The sequence below is a fragment of the Coregonus clupeaformis genome, chromosome 10 (genome assembly GCF_020615455.1).
Source record: "Coregonus clupeaformis isolate EN_2021a chromosome 10, ASM2061545v1, whole genome shotgun sequence".
Classification (NCBI taxonomy): Eukaryota; Metazoa; Chordata; class Actinopteri; order Salmoniformes; family Salmonidae; genus Coregonus; species Coregonus clupeaformis.
This window is the reverse complement of record NC_059201.1, coordinates 19362243-19384817: the sequence shown is the minus strand read 5'-3', so window position 1 is coordinate 19384817 and position 22575 is coordinate 19362243. Positions and strand designations below refer to the sequence as shown.

Here is a 22575-nt window from a genome sequence, read left to right as displayed (position 1 = left end):
CTGTTGGCGCAATTATTAGAAAATGGAAGAAGTTCAAGATGACGGTCAATCACCCTCGGTCTGGGGCTCCATGCAAGATCTCACGTCATGGGGCATCAATGATCATGAGGAAGGTGAGGGATCAGCCCAGAACTACACGGCAGGACCTGGTAAATGACCTGAAGAGAGCTGGGACCACAGTCTCAAAGAAAACCATTAGTAACACACTACGCCGTCATGGATTAAAATCCTGCAGCGCACGCAATGTCCCCCTGCTCAAGCCAGCGCATGTCCAGGCCCGTCTGAAGTTTGCCAATGACCATCTGGATGATCCAGAGGAGGAATGGGAGAAGGTCATGTGGTCTGATGAGACAAAAATAGAGCTTTTTGGTCTAAACTCCACTCGCCGTGTTTGGAGGAAGAAGAAGGATGAGTACAACCCCAAGAACACCATCCCAACCGTGAAGCATGGAGGTGGAAACATAATTCTTTGGGGATGCTTTTCTGCAAAGGGGACAGGACGACTGCACCGTATTGAGGGGAGGATGGATGGGTCCATGTATCGCGAGATCTTGGCCAACAACCTCCTTCCCTCAGTAAGAGCATTGAAGATGGGTCGTGGCTGGGTCTTCCAGCATGACAACGACCCGAAACACACAGCCAGGGCAACTAAGGAGTGGCTCCGTAAGAAGCATCTCAAGGTCCTGGAGTGGCCTAGCCAGTCTCCAGACCTGAACCCAATAGAAAATCTTTGGAGGGAGCTGAAAGTCTGTATTGCCCAGCGATAGCCCCGAAACCTGAAGGATCTGGAGAAGGTCTGTATGTAGGAGTGGGCCAAAATCCCTGCTGCAGTGTGTGCAAAGCTGTTCAAGACCTACAGGAAACGTATGATATCTGTAATTGCAAACAAAGGTTTCTGTACCAAATATTAAGTTATGCTTTTCTGATGTATCAAATACTTATGTCATGCAATAAAATGCAAATGAATTACTTAAAAATGTTACAATGTGATTTTCTGGATTTTTTTTTTATATTTGTTGCAAGAATTTTGTTTAATTTAAATAAAAAAACTGTTTTGAATCCAGCGTTGTTTTGTGTATCAGTTCATAAACCATGTGCCATGGAATCGGTACGTCATATCTCTTCCAAACTATTTTGCAGTCTATATGGCACAGATGTCAATATTTTGGTCCTTAAATGAAACTGGTATACTTTATTTTATTTATCACAATTTTCTTTAACCAATGTTGGTCTTTAATACAGGGCCAACAGACAAGTTCCTTACTTTCTCCCCCTTCCACTTGCCTCTTTCATTTTTGCAGTAATGCTGCAATAAGTTGGTTGTAATTTTGAGTAGATCAGACATTTCCATATATTTTTGTTAGCTGCATGTGTGACAACCCCACCAGTTCAATTTATGATATCATTTACAAAGATTATACTGTTTTTAAACATGTTTTCCAAAAATATTGTATTTTTTTCAATCAATTAGTATACTTGAGTTTAACCATAATATTTGTTAAATATTTGTTCTCTCTTTTCTGGTGGATTAAACTGAAATTGCAACCAAATTTCTATGGCTTGTTTTAAAAATAGCAATATTTTGGAGATTTCATTTTCAAATAACCGAAAGTGAGAGGTTGTAATCTGAATAAAAGGGAAAAGGCCATTCTTGAACATGTGGTGAGACATTCTTACTAATCTGCTAGAGAACCAGTTCGGATTTACAGTGGGGAAAAAAAGTATTTAGTCAGCCACCAATTGTGCAAGTTCTCCCACTTAAAAAGATGAGAGAGGCCTGTCATTTTCATCATAGGTACACGTCAACTATGACAGACAAATTGAGAAAGAAATTTCCAGAAAATCACATTGTAGGATTTTTAATGAATTTATTTGCAAATTATGGTGGAAAATAAGTATTTGGTCACCTACAAACAAGCAAGATTTCTGGCTCTCACAGACCTGTAACTTCTTCTTTAAGAGGCTCCTCTGTCCTCCACTCGTTACCTGTATTAATGGCACCTGTTTGAACTTGTTATCAGTATAAAAGACACCTGTCCACAACCTCAAACAGTCACACTCCAAACTCCACTATGGTCAAGACCAAAGAGCTGTCCAAGGATACCAGAAACAAAATTGTAGACCTGCACCAGGCTGGGAAGACTGAATCTGCAATAGGTAAGCAGCTTGGTTTGAAGAAATCAACTGTGGGAGCAATTATTAGGAAATGGAAGACATACAAGACCACTGATAATCTCCCTCGATCTGGGGCTCCACGCAAGATCTCACCCTGTGGGGTCAAAATGATCACAAGAACGGTGAGCAAAAATCCCAGAACCACACGGGGGGACCTAGTGAATGACCTGCAGAGAGCTGGGACCAAAGTAACAAAGCCTACCATCAGTAACACACCACTCCGCCAGGGACTCAAATCCTGCATTGCCAGACGTGTCCCCCTGCTTAAGCCAGTACATGTCCAGGCCTGTCTGAAGTTTGGGAGAATGTCATATGGTCAGATGAAACCAAAATAGAACTTTTTGGTAAAAACTCAACTCATCGTGTTTGGAGGACAAAGAATGCTGAGTTGCATCCAAAGAACACCATACCTACTGTGAAGCATGGGGGTGGAAACTTCATGCTTTGGGGCTGTTTTTCTGCAAAGGGACCAGGACGACTGATCCGTGTAAAGGAAAGAATGAATGGGGCCATGTATCGTGAGATTTTGAGTGAAAACCTCCTTCCATCAGCAAGGGCATTGAAGATGAAACGTGGCTGGGTCTTTTAGCATGACAATGATCCCAAACACACCTCCCGGGCAACGAAGGAGTGGCTTCGTAAGAAGCATTTCAAGGTCCTGGAGTGGCCTAGCCAGTCTCCAGATCTCAACCCCATAGAAAATCTTTGGAGGGAGTTGAAAGTCCGTGTTGCCCAGCGACAGCCCCAAAACATCACTGCTCTAGAGGAGATCTGCATGGAGGAATGGGCCAAAATACCAGCAACAGTGTGTGAAAACCTTGTGAAGACTTACAGAAAACGTTTGACCTGTGTCATTGCCAACAAGGGGTATATAACAAAGTATTGAGAAACTTTTGTTATTGACCAAATACTTATTTTCCACCATAATTTGCAAATAAATTCATAAAAAATCCTACAATGTGATTTTCTGGAGAAAAAAAATCTCATTTTGTCTGTCATAGTTGACATGTACCTATGATGAAAATTACAGGCCTCTCTCATCTTTTTAAGTGGGAGAACTTGCACAATTGGTGGCTGACTAAATACTTTTTTCCCCCCACTGTAAGTGTAACTTTTGTATGACTGAAGCCTTTAGTGAGAGGTCTAATGCTTTAATATTTAATCATTTCTGCCCCCGAATTCATATTCATTATATAAATAGGTTTGCTTAATTTTGTCTGGCTTACCGTTCCAAATAAAATGGAATATTTTTTGTTCATATAATTTAATAAACAAGTCGCTAGGTGTAGGCAAGGCCATAAAGTAGGTAAACTGGGATATGACTGAAGAGTTAATCAGGATGATTTTTCCACAAATAGACAGGTATTTTCCTTTCCATGGTAGCAAGATGTTATCTATTTTTGGTAACTTTCTATTAAAATATATTGTAGTGAGATCATTTTCTTTCGGCATATGAATACCGAGTATGTCCACTTCACCGTCAGGCCTTTTATTGGTAAACTACACGGTAATGTAAAAGTTTAATTTTTTTAATGATCCGATACGTAATATAGTACACTTAACATAATTTGGTTGTAATCCAGAGAGGTTAGAAAAATTATCTAGATCCTGTATAAGGCTGTGGAGGGATCCTTAAACCTTTACTCTTCAGTTGTAACACACACTCCCTCCCTCACACACTCGCTCTGTCTCCATTCTCTCACATAAACACACACACACCACTCTCTCTCCCACAAACGCAGACACACACTGCTCCCAACTTTAAAAACATTAGGCACCAAGTAGAATGTAAGGAGCACCAGAAAGATAGATTTTTCAAATATAGTTTATGCTTACATTATTAGGCCTATATGAACTTTTGAAGCGCATCTCATGAGTAGCAGACATGGCAGTAAAACAATTCTGTTTTTAAAGACAAGTGTATCAAAACACCAAAAGTGCTAGGCTGTGTGCAATATCACTGATATAATTATTTTGCAAGAAAGCTTCTAAGAACAGGCTTCTAAGAACTAGTGTTGCACGCTGTACTGGTAATATCATGTTACCAAAACATCATGATACTTATGATACCAACATTTTAGAATACCGTAGTATTTCATATGATACTACCACATTTTCCGGCCCTACTGATCTAAAGAACCCGCTGTGTAAGTAGGATGGGTCAGAATAGTGGGTATTTTTAGGCTGGACCATATCTGTAGGCCTGGTCAGATCTGCTACAGTGCTTTTAGGCTTATGGAAACAGGCTTTAATTCCCTTTCAGTCCTTTTTATTAGCCAACGACCTCAGGCTCTATTAGCAAGCAGCCACTGCCAGAATTACACTGGATGGAAAGGGGCACGAAACTTACAAAATCGAAGGGAATAGAACATTAGCGGAGAGACTGTGAGAGGGAACAGACCCAGACTGAGACAATACTGCAAACAGGGAAACAACTCAAGTAAAGGACAGAAAGAGAGAGGAGGGAAGCGGATTGGTCAGGTGACTGATGGTGGGGGCTACGGTACGGCCCTCTTTTACCCTCCTGGTGTGGAGATTGCCATGATAACAGATGCTGAACGTAACAGCCAGGAGAAGAGCTTGAGCACTGGTGAGGGATGGACATGGAGCCTGTACTGCAAATGGGGGGTATGGAGCTACAAGCGGGAGCCATGGCTCAGGCACACAGACACAGGGTGAGTGAGAGGGTGAGAGGTAGGTCTGAGCACTGCTCCATAAAAACCCTCTATGACTGAGCCATGCAGCCTGACCGTGTCTCGCTTAGGAAGACCGATGATTTTAACTAAATGTCATTTGTAGCATTATTTTCAGCTTTCAACACCCTTAAGGTGATATGAGTCACATTGTAGCAAAGTTACAATGCAACCATTTAATGCTGACATGCTCAGTTGTAGTGCTAAGGTAGAGAGAAAATCTCCGCTCTAAGCATATGCTATCAAATGTTCTTGTTTGCAGTTGATAGAGGTCAGCTTTCTGAAAGAGGATTATGGATGTGTACTGAATTTTGCTGTTGTGCTGTCCCTGTTCTCTACAAAAATGAAGTGGATAATTGACTGAATGCGATAGGGCAGGGGTAGGCACCTAGATTAAGCTGCGTGCTGATTTTTGTCAGAGGGGATGGCCGGGACATATTTATAATTTGTACACTGCAAATTGAACAAAACTAAGCCCAAAAAGAGATTAAATGTGAAAATAACAATTTCATAACTTGATTACATTGACACGATCACATCTCTTTTTATTCGTGTGAATACTTGGGAACAGATTTCCTAAATTAAACAAATGTTTTGCTGAATTTTAGTCTATGTATTTATTTGCGGCCCCCGAAGAAAATCACTTGTGGGCCGGTATTGTTGCCGACCCCTTCAATAGAGAGTAGTAAAGCTGAAGAACAGAGAAGGAAACAGTGGAAAAATATGGTGTCTAGAGTCTTGCCATGGAGGACTCAAGTTGAGCCTCAATGAAGATGGTTCTGTTAGATAGCGGTGTACTGTATGGCCGCAGTTTTTTGAGCTCCGACCCAACTTTGCTATTTTGTCATTCTTTTGGCGTTTATTTTTACCTTATTTTCACAATGTATCCGCTATAATTTCTTATAACCGACAAGAACTTTCGAACATCAGATTGGCAGTTACCTCAATTCCGGCTTCAACTTAGACTCATCTGCCCTTGGCTCTTTCTGTAATTACAACCCAATTTGCGGGGTATCAAGAGGATACGCCGGCGTTACAGAGGAAAGAGGGGGAGTCCTGGCGAGATTAAGGCGAAGGGAAAACCGGCCACCTCTAATCTATTGGCCAATGTACAGTCACTTGATCATAATATGGATGACCTCAGATTGCGCATTTGCTACCAACGGAACTCGCATAACTGCAATATTCTCTGCTTTTCTGAAACATGGCTTTCGAACAAGATACCCCCCATGGCTATCCAACTCGATGGATTCTCCATTCACTGAGCGGACAGGACAGTGAAGTCAGAGAAATCGAGAGCGGGAGAGGGGTTTGCCCCTTCATCAACAACTAATGGTGTGCTGACTCGAGTGAAGTTGACCAATTGTTCACCCATCTTGGAATACCTGATCGTCAAACGCTGACCCTTCTACCTCCCGAGGGAATTTTAAGCTGTTATCGACTGTTGTGTATATATTCCACCTCAAGACAAGAAAAATAATAACCTGGTACTTAATGAACTGTACGAGTCTATAAACAAGCAGGAAAACTTGCACCCAGAGGCTGCTTTCCTTGTTGCCAGCGATTTTAATTCTATGTCATTAAGACACGTGATGGCCAACTTCCATCCTCGTCCCCCATCTGGCAAATCAGATCATGACACCGTACTCTGTTTACAAGCAGACGCTCAAAAAGGAAGTACCCGTAACTCGCTCTGTTGAGAAATGATAATCAGAATCAGAGATTATGCTACAGGACTGATTTTGCTAGCGCTGATTGAAATATGTTCTGAGGTGCCGCTGATAGCATAGACGATCTAACCACCTCCATCACCGGCGTCATTAGGAAATGCATCGGGCGACGTTGTCCCCACTGTGAAGGTTTACTGCTTCCTCAATCAAAAGCCCTGGATTAAAGATGCACTATGCAGAAAGCGCTCCACCATTTCCTGGTTGCTAAAATTCTAATAGTTTGCCTAATTTCAGTTTGTGACAAAACAAGCAAGTATAGTGTAGAGCATCATTGTACCATCTAAACCGCTGTGAAATATATTTTCCATAACCAACAATATTGTATTTTCAGCTGTTTGAAGCTGGTGTACAAAACCGAAAGTAAAAGATACAAAAACAAATTTTTAAGAACAGGAAGCATAAAAATAACGCATGTAGAACAGATCTATCGCTTCTTAAACTTGCTTTCAATGAGAATGACAGATCTATAACTCAGATTTCTATGTGAATTTGGTCTGGTCGCCCAAAAAGTTACATATTGCAGCTTTAACACAGAGGTTCAGCTCTAACACACATAAGGCTATCGCAGACAATCCTGAGGCTACGGCTGAGGACAGGAACAAATACAAGAAGTCCTGCTACGACCTCCGCAGAGTCCTCAAACGAGCAAAAGGACAGTATATGACAGTGGAGGCTCCTCAGAGGAGGAAGGTGAGGACCATCCTCAGTGAATTTCATAAAAATGTTTTTTTTTTCAAACATTTAAAAAGTGATCCTTTTTAGATAAAACTATACTAAATATAATCACGTCACCAAATAATTGATTAAAATACACTATTTTGCAATGAAGGTCTACAGTAGCCTCAACAGCACTCTGTAGGGTAGCACCATGGTGTAGCCGGAGGACAGCTAGCTTCCGACCTCCTCTGGGTACATTGACTTCAATACAAAACCTAGGAGGCTCATGGTTCTCACCCCCTTCCATAGACTTACACAGTAATTATGACAACTTCCGGAGGACGTCCTCCAGCCTATCAGAGCTCTTGCAGCATGAACTGACATGTTGTCCACCAAATCAAAGGATCAGAGAATGAATCTAGTACTGAAAGCAGAAGCTACAGCTAGCTAGCACTGCAGTGTTAAAATGTGGTGAGTGGTTCATTTAAAGAGAGAGAGAGACAATAGTTGAACAGTTTTGAACAAATTAATTTCTTCCAAAATGAAGGAGAAGCAAGAGAGATTTTGTAATTTTATTTTACTTTCAGTTTCACTTACTTAGCTAGCAAATGCAGCTAGCTAGTTTAGCCTACTCAAACACCCTGCTCAAACAGAGGGATGCTATGTTAGCTAGCTGGCTATGACTATCCAACACAATACTGGAACTCTTCCAAGTCAAGGTAAGCTTTTGGTTTGACTAATTTATTGCAACCGGGGCTGCCGGGTGTAACTGCTTACTGACTGTACACTGTAACTTTACTGCACGATTGTAGCGGGTTTACTAAAGCATTTAGTTCTATTAGCTATGTTGACTATGGTGTTACTTTAGCTAATCTAGTGACAAAGATGTAGGCTATGTGTAGCAGTTATTATATGGTTTGGCTTGGAAAGGTTTTTTCGCCTGGTCACATACAGGCGATGTGTTGTGCATTGAGTCCACAAGCGAAGGGACAAGGTGAGAGGTGGAGAGCGCATAACGTTAGATGCGAGAAGGAATACAACGTGGCTGCTATGAAAGTGAACTGTGTTTACCCGTGATCAGGGGTGTATTCATTCCGCTGATTCTGTTGAAAAACCGTTCTTAAACGGAACAAAACAGGGATGAACATACCTGAATTTGTCCAATATAAACTCTCTTTTGCAACTGTTGGACTAATGATTACACCCTGTACCTACGTTGTAAACTTTCATTCATAGGCTACGTTGTAGCAACCTCATGATGGGTATAGGGAACATTTGAGTATCATGTAGTAGCCTAAACCTATCGCTGTTACATTGAACTGGGTGAATGGAATATGAATGACAGTCATCCAATATGCTGTAATAGAAATAAGGCCATGCTCATGAAGAAAATAAAATCGTCCTCATCTTAAACGGCACTGACCGCCACTGGTATAAGAATGTGGAATGATATTACACAGGCTCCACCGCCCGCTGCATGTGGCAGGGGCTACAGTCCATTATGGATTACAAAGGAAGACCCAGCCATGATCTGCCAAATGATGCCTCTCTACCAGACGAACTCAATGCATTTTATGCATGCGTCAACAATAAACACTGTGCCGTTCGTGAAGGCCCCCACCGACCCAGAGGACTGGGTGATCTCGCTCTCCAAAGCCGACGTGAGTAAGGGCTCTATTCAGGTCAACACTTGCAAGGCCACAGGGCCGGACAGTATTCCAGAGCACGTTCTCAGAGCAGAACAGCTGGCAGGCATATTAACCTTCATTTTCATCCTCTCCTTGTCCAAGTCTGGAGTCCCCACATGTCTTAATCTGACCACCATCATTCCTGTTCCTAAGAACTTGTAAGGCTTCATGCCACAATGACTACCACCCTGTAGCACTCACATCTGTAATCAGGCACACATCAACTCCATCATCCCAGACACCCTAGACCCACAATTTGCATACCCACCCAACAGATCGATAGATGACGCAATCTCAATTGCACTCCATACTGCCCTCACCCAACTAGATAAGAGGAATACCTATGTGAGAATGCTGTTCATTGACTACAGCTCAGCGTTGAACACCATTATCCCCTCCAAGCTCGTCACCAAGCTTAGGACCCTGCGACTGAACACCTCCCTCTGCAACTGGATCCTGGACTTACTGACGGGCTGTCCCCAGATGGTGAGGGTAGGCAACATCACCTCTGCCACGTTGACCCTCAACACGGGGGCCCAACAGGGACGTGTGCTTAGTTCCCTCCTATACTCCCTGTTCACCCACGACTGCGTGACCATGCACAACCCCATTCACATTGAGTGGAGCGGGTCGAGAGCTTCAACTTACTTGGTGTCCAAATCAGCTGCACCATTGAGATAATCTTGACTTGCTGCATCACTGCTTGGTATGGTAACAGCACAGCCCTCGATCACATGGTGATACAGAGGGTTGTGCGGACAGCCAGGTACATCACCGGGGCCGAGCTCCCTGCCATCCAGGACCTCTATCAGGCAGTGTGAAAGGAAGCGCCGGAAAATCGTTGAAGACTCCAGCCACTCAGGCCATAAACTGTTCTCTCTGCTTCCTCACTGCAAGGGGTACCAGTGCATCAAGTCTGACAACAACAGGCTCCTGAACAGCTTCTATCCCCAAGCCATAAGACTGCTAAATAGATAAAATGGCTACATGGACTGAGTTGACTCATGTTTATTTTTTTGTTTTTTTATCTCTATGCACACTCACAGGACTCTACACACACACACACGCACACACACAACATGCACACACATTTTATACATACTCTACACACACTCGCACACTCTCAAATACAATCATCATATACAGTACGCTGCTGCTACTCTGTTTATCATATATCCCAATGCCTAGTCACCTTACCCCTATACATATCTACCTCTATCACTCCAGTATCCCTGCACCTTGTAAAATATAGTATTGGAACTCACCCTGTACAGTGGGGCAAAAAAGTATTTAGTCAGCCACCAATTGTGCAAGTTCTCCCACTTAAAAAGATGAGAGAGGCCTGTAATTTTCATCATAGGTACACGTCAACTATGACAGACAAATTGAGAAAAAAAAATCCAGAAAATCCCATTGTAGGATTTTTAATGAATTTATTTGCAAATTATGGTGGAAAATAAGTATTTGGTCACCTACAAACAAGCAAGATTTCTGGCTCTCACAGACCTGTAACTTCTTCTTTAAGGTGCTCCTCTGTCCTCCACTCGTTACCTGTATTAATGGCACCTGTTTGAACTTGTTATCAGTATAAAAGACACCTGTCCACAACCTCAAACAGTCACACTCCAAACTTCACAATGGCCAAGACCAAAGAGCTGTCAAAGGACACCAAAAACAAAATTGTAGACCTGCACCAGGCTGGGAAGACTGAATCTGCAACAGGTAAGCAGCTTGGTTTGAAGAAATCAACTGTGGGAGCAATTATTAGGAAATGGAAGACATACAAGACCACTGATAATCTCCCTCGATCTGGGGCTCCATGCAAGATCTCACCCCGTGGGGTCAAAATGATCACAAGAACGGTGAGCAAAAATCCCAGAACCACACGGGGGGACCTAGTGAATGACCTGCTGAGAGCTGGGACCAAAGTAACAAAGCCAACCATCAGTAACACACTACGCCGCCAGGGACTCAAATCCTGCAGTGCGAGACGTGTCCCCCTGCTTAAGCCAGTACATGTCCAGGCCCGTCTGAAGTGCATTTGGATGATCCAGAAGAGGATTGGGAGAATGTCATATGGTCAGATGAAACCAAAATATAACTTTTTTGGTAAAAACTCAACTCGTCATGTTTGGAGGACAAAGAATGCTGAGTTGCATCCAAAGAACACCATACCTACTGTGAAGCATGGGGTTGGAAACATCATGCTTTGGGGCTGTTTTTCTGCAAAGGGACCAGGACGACTGATCCGTGTAAAGGAAAGAATGAATGGGGCCATGTATCGTGAGATTTTGAGTGAAACCCTCCTTCCATCAGCAAGGGCATTGAAGATGAAACGTGGCTGGGTCTTTCAGCATGACAATGATCCCAAACACACCGCCCGGGCAACGAAGGAGTGGCTTCGTAAGAAGCATTTCAAGGTCCTGGAGTGGCCTAGCCAGTCTCCAGATCTCAACCCCATAGAAAATATTTGGAGGGGAGTTGAAAGTCTGTGTTGCCCAGCGACAGCCCCAAAACATCACTGCTCTAGAGGAGATCTGCATGGAGGAATGGGCCAAAATACCAGCAACAGTGTGTGAAAACCTTGTGAAGACTTACAGAAAACGTTTGACCTGTGTCATTGCCAACAAAGGGTATATAACAAAGTATTGAGAAACTTTTGTTATTGACCAAATACTTATTTTCCACCATCATATGCCAATAAATTCATTAAAAATCCTACAATGTGATTTTCTGGATTTTTTTTTCTATTTTTGTCTGTCATAGTTGACGTGTACCTATGATGAAAATTACAGGCCTCTCTCATCTTTTTAAGTGGGAGAACTTGCACAATTGGTGGCTGACTAAATACTTTTTTCCCCCACTGTATATATACTACCATTCAAAAGTTTGGGGTCACTTAGAAATGTCCTTGTTTTCGAAAGAAAATCAATTTTTTTGTCCATTAAAATAACATCAAATTGATCCAAAATACAGTGTAGACATTGTTAATGTTGTAAATGGCTATTGTAGCTGGAAATGGCTGCTTTTTAATGGAATATCTACATAGGCGTACAGAGGCCCATTATCAGCAACCATCAGTCCTGTGTTCCAATGGCACGTTGTGTTTGTTAATCCAAGTTTATCATTTTAAAAGGCTAATTGATCATTATAAAACTAATCTAGTTTGAGAAACAGGCGCCTCACAGGTCCTCAACTGGCAGCTTCATTAAATAGTACCCACAAAACACCAGTCTCAACATCAACAGTGAAGAGGCGACTCTGGGATGCTGATCTTCTAGGCTGAGTTGCAAAGAAAAAGCCATATCTCAGACTGGCCAATAAAAAGAAAATATTAAGATGGGCAGTCTGAGATATGGCTTTTTCTTTGCAACTCTGCCTAGAAGATCAGCATCCCAGAGTCGCCTCTTCACTGTTGACGTTGAGACTGGTGTTTTGCGGGTACTATTTAATGAAGCTGCCAGTTGAGGACCTGTGAGGCGCCTGTTTCTCAAACTAGACACTAATGTATTTGTCCTCTAGCTCAGTTGTGCTCCGGGTCCTCCCACTCCTCTTTCTATTCTGGCTAGAGCCAGTTTTCCCTGTTCTGTGAAGGGAGTAGTACACAGCGTTGTATGAGATCTTCAGTTTCTTGGCAATTCCTTGCATGGAATAGCCTTCATTTCTAAGGAACAAGAATAGACTGATGAGTTTCAGAATAAAGTTATTTGTTTCTGGCCATTTTGAGCCTGTAATCGAACCCACAATTGGTGATGCTCCAGATACTCAACTAGTCTCAAGAAGGCCAGTTTTATTGCTTCTTTAATCAGCACAACAGTTTTCAGCTGTACTAACATAATTGCAAAAGGGTTTTCTAATGATCAATTAGCCTTTTAAAACGATAAACATGGATTAGCAAACACAACATGCCATTGGAACACAGGACTGATGGTTGCTGATAATGGGCCTCTGTACTCTGTACGCCTATGTAGATATTCCATTAAAAATCAGCCGTTTCCAGCTACAATAGCCATTTACAACATGAACAATGTCTACACTGTATTTCTCCATTTTAATGGACAATTATTTTGCTTTTCTTTCAAAAACAAGGTAATTTCTAAGTGACCCCAAACTTTTGAACGGTAGTGTAGCTTCTTACTTTCTCGTGTTTTTCTTATTTTTATTTTTAGTACCATATTGATTACTGCATTGTTGGGTTCAGAGCTTGCAAGAAAGGCATTTCACTGTACTTGTGCATGTGACATAAAAAATGTGAAACTTGACTTGAAATTAAAGCAAATATAGGGGACGGAGGTAGCATATCTTGTGTATGCCAAGTAGTAAAACAGACACATACTCACCTCAGCATCACATACGCTTACACATACTGTATATCTTTACAACAACACACAGACCAAGAAAACAATCAATCTCTTTGTGCTCTGGCAGAGTGCCTCTGGACTTTGAGCTCTGGTTCTTTTTAATGCTGAGGCTGTTCTGTCTCAGTTGTTGCTGAATTTAAGAAAGAATTGAGCATGTGCACTTTGTGGAAATGAAAAGAACAGCATTCCAAAGTTCATGCAGAAACCTCCCAATCCATCCCTCCCTGCCTAAGGACTCACATTGGAGAAGTATCGAGTTAGAGCTGCTGCTGTTTGCAAATAATTAATCTCAAATCTCAGTTTCTGAGGATTTGAAGCATGCAAGATCCCTGGCTCTTGGTTAAAAAAAAAAGCTTTTGGTTTAGGAATCAGTGTTCTGCAGGCACAAAATGTGTTGCGAGCACAAAATCTGCTCACAGTGGTAGAAACAATCAAAGCAAACATTTCCATTGGTGATTCTCTGTAACCTGTCACTATCCACCCATGTCCTCACCTGCATGACATGTGGAGGTATGCACATTCAATCAGAACAGTGTGACCCAGACTCAACCTTCAGGAATAGGTTGCTACCTCTGGAATCTACAGTTGTGTAAAGTAACGAAGTAGAAATACTTTGTTACTGTACTTAAGTAGTTTTTTTGGGTATCTGTACTTTACTTTACTATTTATAATTCTGTTGACTTTTACTTCACTACATACATTTTTAAAAAAAAGTATACTTTTACTCCGATACATTTCCCCTGACACCTTCGTTACTCGCTACAAAATCAAATGAAGCTGGAAGACAAAAAACAAATCACGTTGGAAAAAAGATGCAAGCAACATTGGCGAGTCGGCACACTCATGGGTGAACTTGTTTTGCAATGCAGCAGGCAACGACATGCAGAGTTGATCCAATCCTCATCAGTTTGGGCAAATCCAAGGGTCCTAAAGTGCAAACCCCAACCACCGGGAGCCTGTCACTTGCAAATCAGTCATCCACTCATTTGCACTTTGCCCAAGCGTGTCTGAAATCGCACAATCATGTCCGACATAGCTCTACCGCCACCTCCTGAAGAGTACGAACACCCTTGGCTGTATCTAAAATAAATGTTTTATTTTCTCGGAATGAAGGATTCATCCTACCGTTCAGGAAATACTAGAGTTCAAGAACTCTCCTTCGAACCTAAAAAAAACACATTGTGGTAAGCCTACTGTTAGCTTGCTAGCTAGAATAACGTTAGCATGCTAGCTAACATTAGCTAACCTAGCTAGCCCACATTTGCTAATGCAACAAACATGCTAGCTAATTCTAAATACCTAAATAGTTCACTAGCTAGTAGCTACCTATTTTAGCTGGCTAAAATGTGCCCAGATTCAGAAGCTTTGTTAGCTAACGCAATCTAACTAAACTGACATGAGCTATCTAGCTAGCTTGTTAACAAGCTAGCTAACTAGTAGTTTCAGAGTCTTGGCACATTTTAGTCAGCTAACGTTAGTCTAGCCAAATACCTTTTCTCTAAACACCTGGTCAAGCTAGCTAGCTAACTAATGTTAGCTTTCGGGTGTTAGCTAGCCATTTTATTCCTTGTTGGTTGATAAAGTTGTTCTTACCTAGCTAATTACTGTAGACTTAAGTTATTGACGTAACCTACAAGCTAGATCAATTAACATGAGTTTTTTCTCATTGTAATATTAAATGGTGGTCACAAACTCTCACTTAACTAATGTTGTTTATAGCGTTAAAATTAGGATCCTATACCTTAAGTATTTGGTGATGGTAGTTATGTAGCTAAGTAACTGTCTTTCTCTTTTCCTTTTCTTCTTATTTCAGAGAACGCATGTACACCATCTTAAGTATGAAGAACTGACGGCAAACACACTGAAGAGAAAACATGCCCCTAAGACTCCCTCCACCATCAAGCAGAGCACATTACTGAAGACAGTGTTTCAAAAATCCATTGACAAAGCTGTGGTGAAGTATGTGGTCCAAGGGCTCCAACCATTCGCTGTTGTAGAACAAGAACCGTTCAGAGTTTGTCCAGGATCTGCAGCCTAACTCAAATATCTTATCAAGGCCCACACTGCGCTCCAGGATTGATGAGGCCTCCACAGAAATGAAGAAGGTGACTGAGGCCATGAGAGGAGTTGACCATATCGCCACCACCACTGCTGGTCTGCAAGAAGACACCGCTTCATTGGTGTTACAGCCCACTGGATAGACCCTGACAGTCTCAACAGATGCTCTGCAGCCCTTGCCTGTAAACGTTTGAGAGGATCGCACACCTTTGATGTGTTGACAGGCGCCCTAAATTACATCCATTCTGAGTTTGAAATCCGGGGTAAGATTGAGAACAACAACAGACAACGGCTCTAACTTTAGCTTTCCAAGGTTTTGGAGAAGATGAAAACAACGGGGTAGTGGAAGCAGTGGGTGGTGAAGCAGCTCAGCCAGGACAGGAAGATGGTGAAGAGGAACAAAAGGAGAGTGAAGAAGTGGAGTTTGTTAATGTGGCAAAGATCCTGAATAAGGATGATGGTTTTGAGTACCAGCTGCCGAAGCACCAGCGCTGTGCTTGCCACCTACTCAACTTAGTATCTGCAGTTGATGCCCTGAAAGCAACATCTAGTGAGGCTTACAAAAAAGTGTCCTGTTCAACATTTGGCAAGTGCTAAGCACTTTGGAACAAATGCGGAAGATCCACACTTGCAGCCGAAACAGTTGAAGATGCTTGTGACCTCCAGCTAATTTAAGGTTTTGAATGTTGTCTAAATCTGTTGCAGTGTTTCCTGACCCTTTGCTTGGGGACTAGTAACTGTTTCACATGTTGTAGCCATATACTATCATTGATCCATTTAGTCAACTACTCAGCTGAACAGAGTATGCTGCCACCATGAGCCCAGTCGGAAAGGCCATCAACATCCTGCATGCAGGCTGAAACCAATGTCCAGATGGGGTGGCTACTTCCAACTATCAACCTGCTGATCACAAAACTTGACCGAATCAAGTTGTCCCTGAAGTACTGTAAGCCTCTGGTGGATGCGCTACAACTGGGACTGAAGAAGCGCTGGTTAATTAACAGTATTTTATTTTTCATAAACAACTGTGTATAGTGTACATTTTGACACTTCATAGATTTGAGAGCCACCCATTTAAACTACAATCCTGACTTTGTGGTTCAGTCCAATGGGTAGCCTACTTAGCCCTGTTGCTTGGTTTATATAGATGGGGATGGATTAATGTAGGCTCATAACAGCATGATTTCTATTGTCATCTTCCTTGTATTTCAGGAATGGACTACATCAAGGACCACCTGGAAGAACCCTTGCTTCAGCTAGGTGGTGGCACCAGTTCATCAGATGAGGAGGACTTCTTCTCTGCCATGAAGACATCTCAAGCACAAGAAAGCTCCAAACAGCTGGACGGATATCTGGCCTGTTCAGCTGATCATATGGAGTTGCTCAAGTCCTTCCCGGCGGTCTGTAAGCTGTCTCTGAGGCTAAACACACCCTTACCTGCATCAGCTGCATGTGAAAGGCTGTTCAGCATTGCAGGACTTGTTTTCAGCCCAGGAGAGCAAGGCTGGATTCCAGAAACTTTGAAAACCAGATTTTACTGAAGTAAATTCTTCAACTTCAAGTAATGACAGCTTAATGCTAGCAAGGACAAGGATGCCTTACACGTTTTGTTAATTTATGTTTAAAATTCACAAGTTATAGGTGTCCTTGTTACAAAGGCATGACCTGACACACTGAATTCTAATACAGTTCTATCAGTGGTGATGTCCTCATATTCCTACAGTGAGGTTGTGTGCAGTTCTGTACATGTACTTTTGATAAGCTCATCAACATTTTAGTTTTTTTATGTATAGGGTTCTATTATAGTATGTTTTTTTTTTTTAAAGCAAAGTGACTGTGATTGTACATGCTTACGTTTACTGGCTATATTCCTTCATTATTAAGGCATATTTATATTTTGTCTGTAAGAGATGTATTTTGAAGTGTGGCCTATTTGAGAATCCACGTTCTTTAAAAAAAATCTGAGCTCTTCATGTATCCGTAAGGCTGTTACCTTTCAGAAAAGCTCAAAACAAATAAAAGGTCTGGCTGTTTTGCTTTTTGGATTTACGGCTCTTACGTTTCATACTTAAGTACATTTACCTTGCAGCTGCCATTTAATATCAGGTACTTTTAAGACTTTTACTCAAGTCGTATTCTAATGGGTGACTCACTTTTACTTGAGTCATTTTCCAGTAAGGTATCTTTACTTCTACTCAAGTATGGCTTTTGGGTACTTTTTCCACCACTGCTTAATATAAGGAATTTGATGTATAACATTTACTTTTACTTTTAACTTTTACTCAAGTATGATGATTGAATACTTTTTCCCACCACTGTACTTACAGTGGGGAGAACAAGTATTTGATACACTGCCGATTTTGCAGGTTTTCCTACTTACAAAGCATGTAGAGGTCTGTAATTTTTATCACAGGTACACTTCAACTGTGAGAGACGGAATCTAAAACAAAAATCCAGAAAATCACATTGTATGATTTTTAAGTAATTAATTTGCTTTTTATTGCATGACATAAGTATTTGATACATCAGAAAAGCAGAACTTAATATTTGGTACAGAAACCTTTGTTTGCAATTACAGAGATCATAAGTTTCCTGTAGGTCTTGACCAGGTTTGCACACACTGCAGCAGGGATTTTGGCCCACTCCTACATACAGACCTTCTCCAGATCCTTCAGGTTTCGGGGCTATCGCTGGGCAATACAGACTTTCAGCTCCCTCCAAAGATTTTCTATTGGGTTCAGGTCTGGAGACTGGCTAGGCCACTCCAGGACCTTGAGATGCTTCTTACGGAGCCACTCCTTAGTTGCCCTGGCTGTGTGTTTCGGGTCGTTGTCATACTGGAAGACCCAGCCACGACCCATATTCAATGCTCTTACTGAGGGAAGGAGGTTGTTGGCCAAGATCTCGCGATACATGGACCCATCCATCCTCCCCTCAATATGGTGCAGTCGTCCTGTCCCCTTTGCAGAAAAGCATCCCCAAAGAATGATGTTTCCACCTCCATGCTTCACGGTTTGGATGGTGTTCTTGGGGTTGTACTCATCATTCTTCTTCCTCCAAACACGGCGAGTGGAGTTTAGACCAAAAAGCTATATTTTTGTCTCATCAGACCACATGACCTTCTCCCATTCCTCCTCTGGATCATCCAGATGGTCATTGGCAAACTTCAGACGGGCCTGGACATGCGCTGGCTTGAGCAGGGGGACCTTGCGTGCGCTGCAGGATTTTAATCCATGACGGCGTAGTGTGTTACTAATGGTTTTCTTTGAGACTGTGGTCCCAGCTCTCTTCAGGTCATTGACCAGGTCCTGCCGTGTAGTTCTGGGCTGATCCCTCACCTTCCTCATGATCATTGATGCCCCACGAGGTGAGATCTTGCATGGAGCCCCAGACCGAGGGTGATTGACCGTCATCTTGAACTTCTTCCATTTTCTAATAATTGCGCCAACAGTTGTTGCCTTCTCACCAAGCTGCTTGCCTATTGTCCTGTAGCCCATCCCAGCCTTGTGCCGGTCTACAATTTTATCCCTGATGTCCTTACACAGCTCTCTGGTCTTGGCCATTGTGGAGAGTTTGGAGTCTGTTTGATTGAGTGTGTGGACAGGTGTCTTTTATACAGGTAACGAGTTCAAACGGGTGCAGTTAATACAGGTAATGAGTGGAGAACAGGAGGGCTTCTTAAAGGAAAAACGAACAGGTCTGTGAGAGCCGGAATACTTACTGGTTGGTAGGTGATCAAATACTTATGTCATGCAATAAAATGCAAATTAATTACTTAAAAATCATACAATGTGATTTTCTGGATTTTTGTTTTAGATTCCGTCTCTCACAGTTGAAGTGTACCTGTGATAAAAATTACAGACCTCTACATGCTTTGTAAGTAGGAAAACCTGCAAAATCGGCAGTGTATCAAATACTTTGTTCTCCCCACTGTAAGTACATTTAAAAACAGATACTTTTAGACTTTTACTCAAGTAGTATTTTACTTGGTGACTTTCACTTTTACTTAAGTAATTTTCTATTAAGGTATCTTTACTTTTACTCAAGTGTGACAATTGAGTGCTTTTTCTACCACTGGGAATCTATGGGAACACTGCCAACTTGGCACTTGTCCTGCCTCCACTAGACAGCAAAACTAAACCTAAGGAATCAATGCTCACTATTATACTGTTTGTGTCAGACACGCTATTTAATGTGTTGGCTGCAATCGTAAGGATGTCCTGTATGTGTGCAGGTGTCTGTGGCTCCGTGTATGTCTGTGTGTTTTTAGTCTCTACAATGGTCCATCTGAGACCAGGGACCGAATACAATTACATTAGCATAATGGACTAAATACCACTACAGTTTCCACCACTGTCAACTGAGCGTTAACCTTGAATAGAGCTTTATTGATTGGATTTAGATGATTGCGCTTTGTCATTCACTATTTAGAGCCCTATAAAATATTTTGTGGAAAATGCGGGTAGAATCATGAAGAAAAACAGAATTCAAATTATAAAAAAATTGATTGAACTTAGTAGGAAATCAACTAAATGTGTTGAACTTATTAGAAAATTCATTCATTTGCCCAAGTTAATCATAAGACATGAACAAAATCCATCAGTGATTCGTATTTTCCTGCAACTTTCTGAAATGGCACGGGAATGCCCCTGTCTCTGTGTGTATTAGCAACGATGCAAATGATAATCGTCTGCAGGTACAGTGCATTCGGAAAGTATTCAGACCCCTTCACTTTTTCCACATATGTTACAGCCATATTCTAAAATGGATTAAATACAAAAAAATCCTTATCAATCTACACAGAACCTCATAATGACAAAGTGAAAACAAGTTTTTAGAAATGTAAGCACATTTATTAAAAATAAAAAACATACCTTATTTACATAAGTATTCAGACCCTTTGCTATGAGACTCGAAATTGAGTCGAAATGGAGTTTGTTAATGTGGCAAAGATCCTGAATAAGTCCACCTGTGGTAAATTCAATTGATTGGACATGATTTGGAAAGGCACACACCTGTCTATATAAGGTCCCACAGTTGACAGCGCATGTCAGAGCAATAACCAAGCCATGAGGTCAAAGGAATTGTCCGTAGAGCTCCGAGACACAGATCTGAGGAAGGGTACCAAAGTTTCTCTGTGGGGATGGGAGAACCTTACAGAAGGACAACTATCTCTGCAGCACTCCACCAATCAGGCCTTTATGGTAGTGTGGCCAGACGGAAGCCACTCCTTAGTAAAAGGCATATGACAGCCTGCTTGGAGTTTGCCAAAAGGCACCTAAAATACTCAGACCATGAGAAACAAGATTCTCTGATCTGATGAAACCAAGGTTGAACTCTTTGGCCTGAATGCCAAGCGTCACGTCTGGAGGAAACCAAGCACCGCTGATCACCTGGTCAATATCATCCCTACGGTAAAGCATGGTGGTGGCAGCATCATGCTGTGGGGATTAACCGCATCACGGGCTGCGTTCAAGCCCTCAAGAAAACCCAGCTAGCTTGATATGCCGCTAGCTAGCAGCTACTTTCCGAATGCGCTGTAGGTGATAAGGCTTTCCCAAAAACCTTCTCAATTAAATGTTAACTACAAAGTAGCCTATGCCTACCTGGCAGAATGATATTGATAAGTTGCGTCAATTCAAATCTGGTATTGGAACAAAAAGAGGTCAATACACGTCTTCTAAAATAGACTAGTATTTTAATTAATGCAAAACACTTCAATGGTAAATATGATGTTCGTATATACGGGTCCACTGAAATACCACGCAGGGCAGACAGAGAACTGGTCCATTGTTATGAGTTCTTCTCTAAATACTCTGACAGAGATAGTTCCCGCTCCCTGCTGGCCTATCAGAATAGAGACTGAGCGTGGTTTAGACTTACTCAGCCTATCGTTGGCGCACAGGCTGGTCCCAGGCCCTTGGCGCTTCACTGTTGCCAGGCATAAGTTGTTTTGCAACTTGTCCAGAGAGTCAGCACTTTTGCAGTACACATGTCCTTGAGCGTTCTAACAAAGAGGCAGTGTTTGTGTATGTGAGAATCACAAGCCTTATCTCCCCCTACTCCCTAACAGCTCCTCACATGAATCACAGCTTGTTATGTTAAACAGTCTATATCAGTACAGCACAAACCTATTATGTTTAATCATTAATGTATTCTTTCTAAGCTAGGCATCACATCTAGTTATAAGAAAATAGATCCCCACAATATCATGATTATTTGCATAAACCCAGTGGCCATTTGTTTTGCAAACTCTGCAATCACATGAGAGCTACAGAAACACCTCTAACCAACCAACAGACTCTGGCTGGTGCATACTTGCATTAAATGGTAACTACACCCAAAATTAAAAATAGATTTTTCCACAGACCTCAAAAGTGGTCTCCTGATGTGGTTTTTAAGCATTGTTGTGGACATAGAACTTCCAATTTTGTTTTTCTATTTAAAACGTTAATCTTTTAGAGTGAAAACCTGAAAAAAATATATGAAAAATGGAAACCTGGAAAAACTAATTGAAGAAAACGGAATTTGGGTATTTATTTTTATTATTTTTACCGATTTGATAGGGCCCTGCCTATCGGTACTTTATCCTCTATACAGACACTTGTTTGGGGAATGTTTTTGTGCAAAAGGGTTAGAGCAACTTACCATTTGCCATCGATGAGTGAAAATCAAACAAGACCTTGGTCTGAAGTTCATTAATGGTCCCACTGCCCTCAATCCATGTAAAGACACGCTGGCATGCTAACATACAGTACATATCCAGTGTCCCTCACTGGCCTCCAGCCGCAGTTTAACACGCTCATTCTTCAAATACTGGGGAGATTATCCCACATTAACGTCTGGCTCTGTTTAGACCTCCCTAGTAACCGCATGTAGGATGTAGAGCGGATCAGCCAAGCATGTCTTGGCTATGCAAGGGGTTACTGCCAATGAGAGATCCAAATATTACGGTTGTAGTTTTCAAAACACTGGGAGCTATCAAAGACACAAGAAGAATAGGGCCTTTTTGCTAAACATAGGCTACTTGTGTACACCCTGAGCAGAAAGATGTTTGTATCTCAAGACTATCTTAGCATTGTTGTGTTGTGTGACTTGGGTGAGGTCTTAATTTGTCATGATTCATGACACATTACCTATAATTGTGACACCACCAGCACACATGCACAATCCCTGTGATGAACTAGGTGTTTCTCATGTGAATCTGGGAGGG

At 41.8% G+C, this 22575-nt stretch overlaps 1 protein-coding gene and 1 long non-coding RNA gene across 2 annotated transcripts in view; both read left to right on the top strand.

The window, feature by feature from the left end:
- The window catches only part of LOC121575286 (S-adenosylhomocysteine hydrolase-like protein 1), a 96833-nt gene that overhangs the window by 26925 nt on the left and 47333 nt on the right, over positions 1–22575 (top strand). The gene's annotated exons all lie outside the window — the stretch shown is intronic.
- On the top strand, positions 4784–17407 carry LOC121575288. Its single transcript, XR_006002313.1, has 2 exons — positions 4784–4850; positions 15118–17407. It is a non-coding gene; the product is annotated as an uncharacterized LOC121575288 (long non-coding RNA).